Genomic DNA, 10,687 nt, shown 5'->3' with positions numbered 1-10,687 from the left:
CGGCAGCGCCCGCGACAACAAGGAGTGAAAAGCTGAACTGCCTTATATGGCAAGCGTACAAGGCGGCTCTCGACTTCCAACACGTCCACCGCGAGACCTCTGTCTCTTGGGGCCCACAACACCTTTGAAGAGCTCATTGAGGCACAACCTACATCGCAAGAGCAGCGGCTCTGGCAGACAGAGACAAGGTTCTAAAGAGCACTTTCGATAATGTGAAACACTCGGCGATTCTGTCCCAAGTCTCTAAGCTCAACATGGGCGAAAGATCCTACAACTACATCGAGGACATCCTCACGGACAGGACCGCCGAGCTACGAGCAGGCGACCTACAAACGCAAGAGAAGAAGCTCGGGAACACCGGAACACCGCAGGGATCGGTTATTTCGCCGATGCTGTTCAACCTGGCAATGATCGCAGTGGCCGAGAAGCTCGCGGACATCGAAGACGTCAGGCACACCATCTACGCGGACGATATCACACTGTGGGTGACCGGCGGCAGCGACGCCCACATCTAGGGCGCGCTGCAAGCCGCCGCCGTCGACGCGATAGAAGATCAGCTAGAAGGCACCGGACGGAGATGTTCGCCGAGCAAATCTGAGCTCCTTATACTCCCACCTACCAACGATGGCAGAGGCAAGTCCAGACAACGCGAATGCGAAAAAATCAGAATCGTAACCAAATCCGGCAACGTGATCCCCGAGGTCAGCAAAATCAGGACCCTAGGCATGGCCATCGAAAAGCATGGAAGAAACGGCGCAACCATCGCCCGTCTCACGGCAAAAGCGGCCAACGCTAAGCGACTCCTCAAAAGAGTCGCTTCCCGGAAGGTTGGCATGAAAGAGGAGAGCCTAATCAGGCTCGTCCAATCCTTCATCATCAGCCACGACGCGTACGTTGCAGCCTACCACAGATGGCTGCAACACGAACGCAACAAAATCAATGTAATCATCAGAAGAGCGTACAGGACGGCGCTGGGCCTGTTCGAGTCCACGAGCACGACCCGCCTCTTACAACTCGGGATGCACAACACGCTCGAAGAAATAGCCAAAGCGCAACGGACCTCTCAACTGGAGCGGCTGTCCACGACCAAAGCCCGGAGGAAGATACTGGACGACCTGGGAATAGGACACTCGAACGCGGCGGAGGTGAAGCTCCCCGTCCCCGAAGAGGTTCGACGCCAGACCAGAATCGACCCCATACCCAAGAACATGAACCCCGAGTTTAACAAGGGAAGAAGAGCGGCGAGTGCCAAGGCTCTCATCGACCTGCACGCCAACGACGAGCACGCGCGGTACGTGGACGCGGCCGAATACCAACGGGACGCCTTCGCAGCGGTCGTCATAGAGGCGTCGACCGGCGCCACGAGGACGGCAGCGAGCGTGAGAAGCGCCGGAGCGGAACAAGCGGAGGAGGTGGCCATCGCCCTGGCCATCGCCGACGCAGACTGCTACACGGTGCTGAGTGACTCGAGACAGGCGGTGCTAAACTTCGCCAAAGGCCAAGTCTGCAGGGAGGCCGAGCGCGTACTACGAGCGACCAAATTGCAAGACAGAAGAGTAAGAATCAAGTGGTTTCCGGCGCACGCGGGCCAGGCGTCGGAACGCGGTGAGAACCACAATGACACGGTAAACGCAGCGGCGCTGGCGCTAACTAACTGCGCCCCGGCAACACACCGTCCGACGTGGTTCGGAGCCAAGGACCGCATGACGGAACAGCGAAATCACGAAGGCCTACCGCCTGGCTCGCAGGACTCTCCCACCCCCGAACCCGAGGCTGAGTCGAGCGGAGGCGGTACTACTGAGACAGCTGCAGACCAGATCGCTACCGAGCCCGGGACTGATGCATCGCATGTACCCCAAAACCTACCCGACCGATACGTGTAGAGTCTCCCGGAGGGAGACAGCAGATCACACGCACATCTTGTGGGACTGCATCAAAAATTCACAGGAAGCAAGACCAAGAACAATCCCGCCGCGGCTGGAGGCAGCCGCGAAGAGCAACGACCAAGACCAATAGCTATGGGCCGTCCAGCAGGTCATCGGGGCGCTCGAAAGGCAGGGACCCAGTGAGCCGGCAACGGCGAGCGGAGACCCGCGCCGAGTAACGGTAACCTCGTAGACGACGTAGGCCCTCGTCAGGGCGCGCGAGCGCCCAGCATCAGGCACAAATAAAGTTTGCTCCAATCCAATTCAATAGGGGCCAGCAGCCGCTGTGCGAGGGATCGGCGTTTCAGTAGCAGAATTCCCCTTAGAGGTGACGACCTCTTAGTTCGTAGCTGGTAGGTTCTTTGGAGTTGTTATCAGTCCTCGTGGCGCTCTTGTCACTTTTCTCCCTGACCTTGTCCGGTGAAATCGGTCTTGCAAGCAGGACTCGCAAATTTTCGTCTCCGGCGTGGGCAAACAATTCCCCAGAATAGTGCCGGACCCTCAACCACAAAACATTGAGCACAAGGCCACCCTCCCTCAAGACACACTAATAATAATAATAATAATAATATTAATAATAATAATAATAATAATAATAATAATAATAATAATAATAATACTAATAATTGGTTTTGTGGGGAAAGGAAATGGCGAAGTATCTGTCTCATATATCGTTGGAAACCTGAACCGCGCCGTAAGGGAAGGGATAAAGGAGGGAGTGAAAGAAGAAAGGAAGAAGAGGTGCCGTAGTGGAGGGCTCCGAAATAATTTCGACCAGGAAGAAGAGGTGCCGTAGTGGAGGGCTCCGATATAATTTCGACCACCTGGGGATCTTTAACGTGCACTGACATCGCGCAGCACACGGGCGCCTTAGGAGGAAAAACGCAGCCGCCGCGGTCGGGCTCGAACCCGGGAACTCCGGATCAGTAGGCGAGCGCCCTAACCACTGAGCCACCGCGGCGGGTCCAAGACACACCAGGCTTAAAAAAAACACCTTTCCAATTCCTTACGCGCGTCCCTCCCTCCTGAACACTAAAAACAGCCATTTATGGAAAGCGCTAAGTCGTGGTTATTAAAATCAGCTAACAATCGGCTACACTTCCAGTAAAAATAAACGTATGAACGAACGTAAAAATGCCACGGAAACCCGGGTGAGCATGAGGCTTTCGTTACTCTAGGGGCAACGACTCAAACCGTCGGCATTGCCGTGAAGCTTACCCTTCTTGTAGCGAATATTGAAGGAGTACTGTTGAAGACCCAAGCTCCTGCGCAAAAGACGGCAATTTTTCGTAGACATGGACTGCAGCCAGGTGAGGGGACAGTGATCAGTCTATGGTGAACCTTGAACCAGCGATATAACAAACTAGCTTCTGCACCGCCCATACTACGCAGGTGCATTCCTTTTCTGATGCACTGTATGCTTCCTCCCAAACTGAAAGCTTTCTACTGGCGTACAGCATAGGCTGTTCGTTCTCGTCATCTTTCTTTTGACAGAGCACCACCCCACACCCCTGTCGCTGGCATCACACTGAAGAATGAATGGCTTAGAGGGGCCGGGTGTGTTCAACACTGGCCGACTCGTTAGTGCTTTCTTCAGCATACTAAAAGCCTTTTCTTTTGCCTCATCTTACTTTACTGTTTCTGGTTCTGTTTTTCTGAGAGCATCCGTTAAAGAACTCGCAATCTCGGAATACCGCGAGATATATCTTTGGTAATAACCCGCCTAGCCAAGGAATGATCTGATGTCCCGCTTGGTGCGTGGTGGCGGGAAGTGGTCTATTGTGGCCAGTTTAACCTCGGAAGGCCGATAATGACCTTTCCCTATTACATGACCTAGATAAGCTACCTCCGCGCGCCCTAATTGGCATTTGGGAGCCTTAGCAGTTAAGTTGGTCTCTCTTAGACGACCCAGCACGGTTCGCAGGTGTTGCATATGGTCCGCCTATGATGAAGAAAAGATCGCTATGTCATTGAGATACGGAAGTGCAAAGTCCTCCATTCCTCGTAGCGCCTGGTCCATAAGGCCAGAGAAGCAATATGGCGCATTCTTAAATCCAAACCTCAGGACTTTCGGACGAAAGGTTCCCATCGGGGCAATAAACGCCGCATGCCTGCTTGCCCTCTCGGTCAACGGAACCTGCCAGTACCCTCTAAATCCAGCGTAGAGATGAAATTAGCACTGCTCACTTTCTCAAGCCTTCCCTCGATATGCGGTATTGGACAAGTCTTGCCCTTTGTGATTAAATTGAGCCTGCGGTAGTCGATACATGGTCGAGGCTCCTTTCCTGGGGCCTCTACAAAGATAAGAGGCGAGATATAATCACTCTCTCCTGGCTCGATTACCACTGGTTCTAACATCTTTTTTATTTCAGCGGTCATGACTTCACGTTGACCAGGCGAAACGCGATAAGCTTTCGAACGAACTGGGTCTGAGGAGGTTAACTCGATATCGTGAACGATCGCAGTGGTCCTGCCCGGCGTGTCTGAAAATACGACTTTAAATTCAAACATGAGTTCCCTCAGTTCGGCCCTCTGTTTGGGATTAAACTCAGCCTCTTCTACCAGCTTGTCAATGGTCTCGTGAATGTCTTTTGCCTCCGTCACGGCTGTTAACTCCGGAAAGTCGACGGGCATCTCCTGAGGTTGGTTAAGGGACATGTTCACAATATCCTCCCTTTGACGGTAGGGTTTAAGTAGATTGCTATGGTACACTTGTGGTGTCCTTCGTTTTCCCGGTAGCGCGATTACGTAGTTTGTTTCAGATAATTTCTGAATTACGCCAACCGGTCCTTCCCATTGAACCTCTAGTTTGCTTTTCAATGAGGGTTTCAGGATCATTACCTTTTTCCCAACTTCAAAGCGTCGCGTGCGAGCCGTCCTGTCATAGTAATGCTTAGCATTGCTTTGTGCCTTACGCATTTCCTTCCCTGTGAGAAGTGTGCAGACTGTCCAACAGCTCTAGCACGTAGGCCACAACCGAAGGATCGTCTGCCCGGCCTTCCCAGGTTTCTCGAACATTGCGAAGAGGGGAGCGAAGGCAGCGTCCGTAATCGAGCTCTGAAGGTGAAAAACCTGTTGATTCGTGCGGTGCAGTTCGAAGCACGAACATCGCTGCAGGGAAGCAACTCTCCAAGTTGCCTTTACGCTCATAACGTACAGGGCTCGCAAAAGCCGTTTCATGACTGAGTGGACTTTCTCTACCACGTTTGACTGCGGGTGGTACACTGAGCTATGAATGATTTTAATACCGCAACTTCCCAGATACGTCGAGGTCAGTGCGCTCGTGAAGACGGATCCTTGATCTGACTTGATTTCTGCGGGAAACCCTACTGGCGCGAAGATACACAAAAGCGCGTTGACGATCTCCACCGAGCTTAATTCCTTGAGAGGCGCTGCCTCGGGAAATTTTGTTTCGGGGCATAATGCAGTAAGAATATGTCCATAGCCAGACTGCGTTGCAGGAAGTGGCTCCACTGTGTCTTTTATGAGCCTGCGAAGTGGCTCCGTGATAATGGGAACAAGCCTCATTGGTGCTTTAGCCTTATCTCCCGGCTTGCCTATGCGTTGACATGTGTCGCAGCTTCTTACAAATGCTTCTACTTCTCGAAAGCAGCCGGGCCAGTAAAATTCCTGCCATAAGCGGTTCTTTGTTTTACGAATGCCTAGATGCCCTGTCCAAGAGACCCTGTGAACCAAGTGCAGGAGCTGCTCGCGATAAGGATGCGGCACCACGAGTTGGTCGAATTGCACTCCCTTCCGACTGGTGTACTTTCTATAGAGGGCGCCTGCCCTCTTAAGGAAATTTACGTTTCGTTTGGCAACACCTTCTTTAGCGTCCGGCCTTAGGTTACGCGGGGTGGAACCTTTTTCCTGCTCAGCAATCAATGTGGCATGGCTTACATTGTGGAAACCTGTTTGCCCCCTCCATTTCGACGCGGCCCATCTTCATCGTCGGCCTTCAGGGAGGCTAGGCGAGGAGGAGTGTCTCCCTCATGGGGGAAAGAAAACGGCGACGGGAGCGCCACCTCGTAGAATACGCGGAATTCTGCGGGACCGGACAGGGTCTCTTCGGGATCCGGCCAGCGTCACGAGCGGTTGGAGCCGCACGCTCTCGTCACCTTCCGCGGCAGGCGCACGGGGATCCGTTGTGCCTCGCCGCTGGACTTCTGGTTCCAGGCAGCGAAGCGGGTGCAGCAAACGGGCGCTCTTGTCGCCTTTCCCAGCAAATGCTAGGGAATGTCATTGCCCCAAGAATGCGGCGCGCATGGGAAAACCCGGCCGCCATTGTTGGCGCATACAAATGTTCGCCGCCGATACTTCCGAAGTCGCGCCCCTGCCCCAGCCGGTAAGTCGGAAGCCCTTGATACGTAGCCTTCTATTTCCGAGGAATGCCTCATTGATGTTTTGTAGCTAGCTGGCCCGCTCTGTGTATTGATTGCAAGTGTAATAAATAACATATGAGTGTAAGCGCTGCGTCGTCCCTCCCCTTTGTACCTCGAGCACGAACCCATCCGCGGTTAGCGAGCGGGAACGCTGCATCCGTGGAGTGGGAGTGCGGGCAAGGCGAAAGGCTCCCTTTGTTCCCCCCGTATTTCCAACACATTGAGTAACTTTTGTCTGCATTCTGCCTAGCGAGAAATTCCGGCTCCGCTGCTTTCTTGACCCCTTCATTAGCTGGTGTTCTTTCTGCATTATCCCCTATAGGGCTGTCCTGTTTGGTGCTGGGTGAAGAATCCTCCGTGAAACCTGTTTCCTCCACCACTGGACACTGCCTTGGCCGCGAGCTCTCTTGCCTTGGAACGAGTTAAGGCTTGCACTATCCCTTCCCTAAACCCGATTCACCTGCGTCGCAGCAAATCCTCAGATTTGTTAGGAAACAAATATGGACATTGAGGCGAGAAATTTGCCGAGACGGCAGCTTCAGTGTCCAGAAATCCAAGAGGACCTTCGATATGAATCTTGGCCACAGGAAGACAAACACTGGAGGTTTCCACGGCACCTTATCCAGGCACATTCTCCCGCGAACTGGCCTTCCTCCACGTACGACAGATGCACCACGTCCATTGTGGCTACCGAGTCGCGAAGCACTCTACACGGTTTGCCATTTACCACGAGGTCTAGAAAGTACGGTGCTAGCAATTTCAGATTTTCCTCGTTACTAGTTAGTAACATTAACACAAGTTTGGGATTTTTGCATCCCATTGAGATATGCCCCGTTTGCTGGCAGTTGTAGAAAACTATTGGTTTTTTGGCCTCGAAAGCTTTTTTTTTTACTTTCTGCCCTCTGTTCAGGTGACTCCTCCGTTCCCTTGCTGTTGTCGTCACTACTTTTTACCGAATATGATCTTTCATTTGATTTATACTGATTCGACTTTGACCATCGCTCTGGCTTGTAGGTCTGTATTTAGTCACCTCCTTCTTAGGAGCTTCGTTGCCTTCGAACGCACGGCGGGTTACGTACTCCTCAGCGAGATTGGCCGCCCTCGTGATAGTGTCTACGCCTGGCCTATCCTGAACCCAATGCTTGATGTTTACTGGCAGCCGGCGGTAGAACTGTTCTAAGGCAATGCGCTGAATTGCCTTTTCGGCGTCGCCGAGTGCACCCTCTTCTCTGAACCATTCCTTCAGGTTTACCTCCAAGGAGTATGCAAAATCTGAGTATGACTCTCTTTTGGTCTTCTCGACTTCCCTGAATTTTCGCCTGAATGCTTCTGTTGATAATTTGTACTTTTTAAGCAGATTTGCTTTCACTTTATTGAAGTCCTCTGCATCTTCTTTCTCCATGCGGGCGATGATATCAGCTACCTCACGTGGCAGTAACGTAAGCAAGCATTGCGGCCATGTGTCTCTCGCGAATTTTGCCATCTGACACGTGCGCTCAAACTGTACCAGAAAAAGGCATACGTCCCCTTCTACTGCATAGGGTACGCCATCATAATATTAATAATTGGTTTTGGGGGGAAAGGAAATGGCGCAGTATCTGTCTCATATAGCGTTGGACACCTGAACCGCGCCGTAAGGGAAGGGATAAAGGAGGGAGTGAAAGCAGAAAGGAAGAAGAGGTGCCGTAGTGGAGGGCTCCGGAATAATTTCGACCACCTGGGGATCTTTAACGTGCACTGACATCGCACAGCACACGGGCGCCTTAGCATTTTTCTTCGATAAAAACGCAGCCATCAAATGTGTCATTCTGCGCTTGCTTTCACGTGCCTCGGTGCTAAGTCTTTCAGTATTTTGAGCTTTCAGAAGCTCAATCCTTAGGCGCTTCATTTCGAGGTCGCGCTCTTCTTTGGCCTCTAGGCGCTTACGCTCTTCTTTTTCCTCTAGGCGCTTACGCTCCTCTTCTTTCTCTGCGATGCTCTCTCGGCATTCCCCCAGTTCATCGTCGTCTGCCCCGATCACTTCGATCGCCTCTATGATCTCCGGCTTTATATTTGATTCGGCAATTTGGAGGCCGAACTCTTTGGCCAAGCTCAACAATTCCGGCATCTTTAGTGCTTTCAAGTTCATGGCGGTCCTTAGTGCAGCTAACTCTTCACTCTATAACAACCTTGACGTACTCAAAACTTCCGTTAACTGTTAAAGAAAAATCACTGCACTGTACTTTCCACAAAATACGTAAAGCCAGGTGATATCTTAGTGAAGAAAAGCCGTGCGCTCACCATATGCAGTCATGAATCCAGACACCTTCCTTGCGAACGTTGTCACCAGGACGAAAAGGCTATGGTCTTGTAGTTGTCGTTAAGTTGGGGTCTCCAGGGTTGCGTATCTCAATCGCTGCCAGACAGTTGTTGCGACGCGTGCCTATCGAAGTTCGACTGACGTTACTATTGGGTAGCGTGGCGACGTTGGCGGGGTTGCAGGCATCCGGTAGACCATGGCGACCGAGCAAGGACGAGACGATTTCTAGTGCGAAACTTGCTCAGTTTGTTCCAAGGGTGGTGAAAGATGAAGAGAAGAGAATGAATTCCTCAAAAGTGCATTTAGGAGCCCCTTAAATAGGCTCTCTACAATCGTCGGAGGGATCTGCACGTGGTGTCAGACGCCAACCCTAGCAGGAGAAGTCCCGCCTTATTTCGACGAAGCAAGGTGAGAGAAGGTCGGTTGACATTCCTTTCTGCACGTGGTGTCAGACGCCAACCCTAGCAGAAGTCACGCCTCATTTCGACGAAGCATGGAGAGAGACGGTCGGGTGAAATTCCTTTCTCCACGTGGAATAAAGTTTTTCTCTCTAATAAAGTTTTTCTCTCTCTTTGCACGTGGTGTCAGATGCCAACCGTAACACTACTGAGAAGCGCGAACGCAATCGGGTCAAACCTATTCCCAAGAACATGCAAGCGGACCATCACGGAAACCGGAAGAGGGGCAGGGCGAAGACGTTAAGCAAAAAGTATCGAGGGGTCGATAGTGCCGTCCTCTTTGATGCGGCACATTATAACATTACAGGCAAAGACGCTTGAAATTCGTTTTTGGTTTTGGGGGAAAGGAAATGGCACAGTATCTGTTTCACATATCGGCGGACCGGAGGTGGGAAAATGCCCTCATTTTTGCTTTTACTCCCTCACCCTCAATTCTGAATCCTTGGTCTTCCCTCACCCTCGCTCTAATTTTGAAAAGTTATCCAGCCCTCCCGTTACCCTAATCCTCAGTTCCAAAAATTTGCTGGCCCTCTTTCGCCGGCACTCTCCACACAGGACGTCATGCTACTTGTAAAGAGGCAGATAATCGATGACGATACTAGGGATACTCGGGGCATCCTCGCCCTAGACTGTGCCAAGGCATTTTATAACATCTCGCAACGGTTCGTGCTAGACGCCATCTCGGACCTGGGCCTTGGGCCACGATTCCATGCCACGTAACGTCCACCCTCAATACAATGGAGCGCGCCGGGTAGCCCGGGCTCGTTCCCTGTTAAAAATGGCTCCGGCCACCCCGAATTTTGAATGTTTCGTTGATGCTGCCCAGTACGGGCGCTCTGTTCACTATGCTGTAGTTTCAGTTGGCTGCAAGGGCACTCTCATTAACTCAACATCCGTGTGGAAGGTTTCTCTAAGAGTAGGCGAGCAGGTTGCTATAGATCTAGCACTGAGGGACCCTCTACGTCCCAATATCTTTACAGACTCCAGGCCTGCAGCCAGAGCGTTCGCCTCCGGCTCAATTTCCAAGGAGGCGGCGGCCATCCTCGGCAGTGAGGGGCTGCTGGTTTTCATATCACCAAATGGTTCCCGGCCCATATGGGAATCAATGTGCACTGTGAAGTTGTTAACGCCAATGAGTTGGCCCATGACTGTGCGCGAGGTCTTACACACCGCGGCAGTTCCGGTGGACTCACGGGCGGCGACTTAGGACTGTACATGTATTTGCTTCTCACGTTCCATGAAATCTTGGCATATTATCAACTTGCTCGTCGGGCGTATCCGCTAACGCATCCTGCACTTACTAGACCACAATCGTCGGCCTTTCGCATGCTCCAAACGGGGTCGTTCCCCTCCAGACACCGATTAAGTCACTTCGCACCTAATGTAGAACCCCACTGTCCAGGTTGTGGGGAGGCGTACTGCTCTTTATCTCATATGCTCTGCCAATGCCCTGCGTTACTCAGGTCATCGCTTACCACTCTATCCGACTGGGAGGCAGCCCTTAAGAGCGGCGACCTCTCAGAGCAACTACGGGCTGTCCAGAGGGCCAGCGACAGGGCGGAGGTCCACAATCTTCCGACCCCGACGTCGGTGCGGCCCGCGACGGCTACGGGACTCCCTGAA

At 52.3% G+C, this 10,687-nt stretch overlaps 1 pseudogene; it reads left to right on the top strand.

Annotated features, from left to right (window-relative positions):
• The first annotated feature begins 254 nt into the window (after window positions 1-254).
• Window positions 255-2,118, top strand: LOC144129664 (uncharacterized; annotated as a pseudogene).
• The last annotated feature ends 8,569 nt before the right edge of the window (window positions 2,119-10,687 follow it).

This window comes from Amblyomma americanum, chromosome 4, assembly GCF_052857255.1.
Source record: "Amblyomma americanum isolate KBUSLIRL-KWMA chromosome 4, ASM5285725v1, whole genome shotgun sequence".
NCBI classification, from domain to species: domain Eukaryota; kingdom Metazoa; phylum Arthropoda; class Arachnida; order Ixodida; family Ixodidae; genus Amblyomma; species Amblyomma americanum.
The sequence above is the reverse complement of the archived record's forward strand: the minus strand, read 5'-3'. Positions and strand labels throughout refer to the sequence as shown.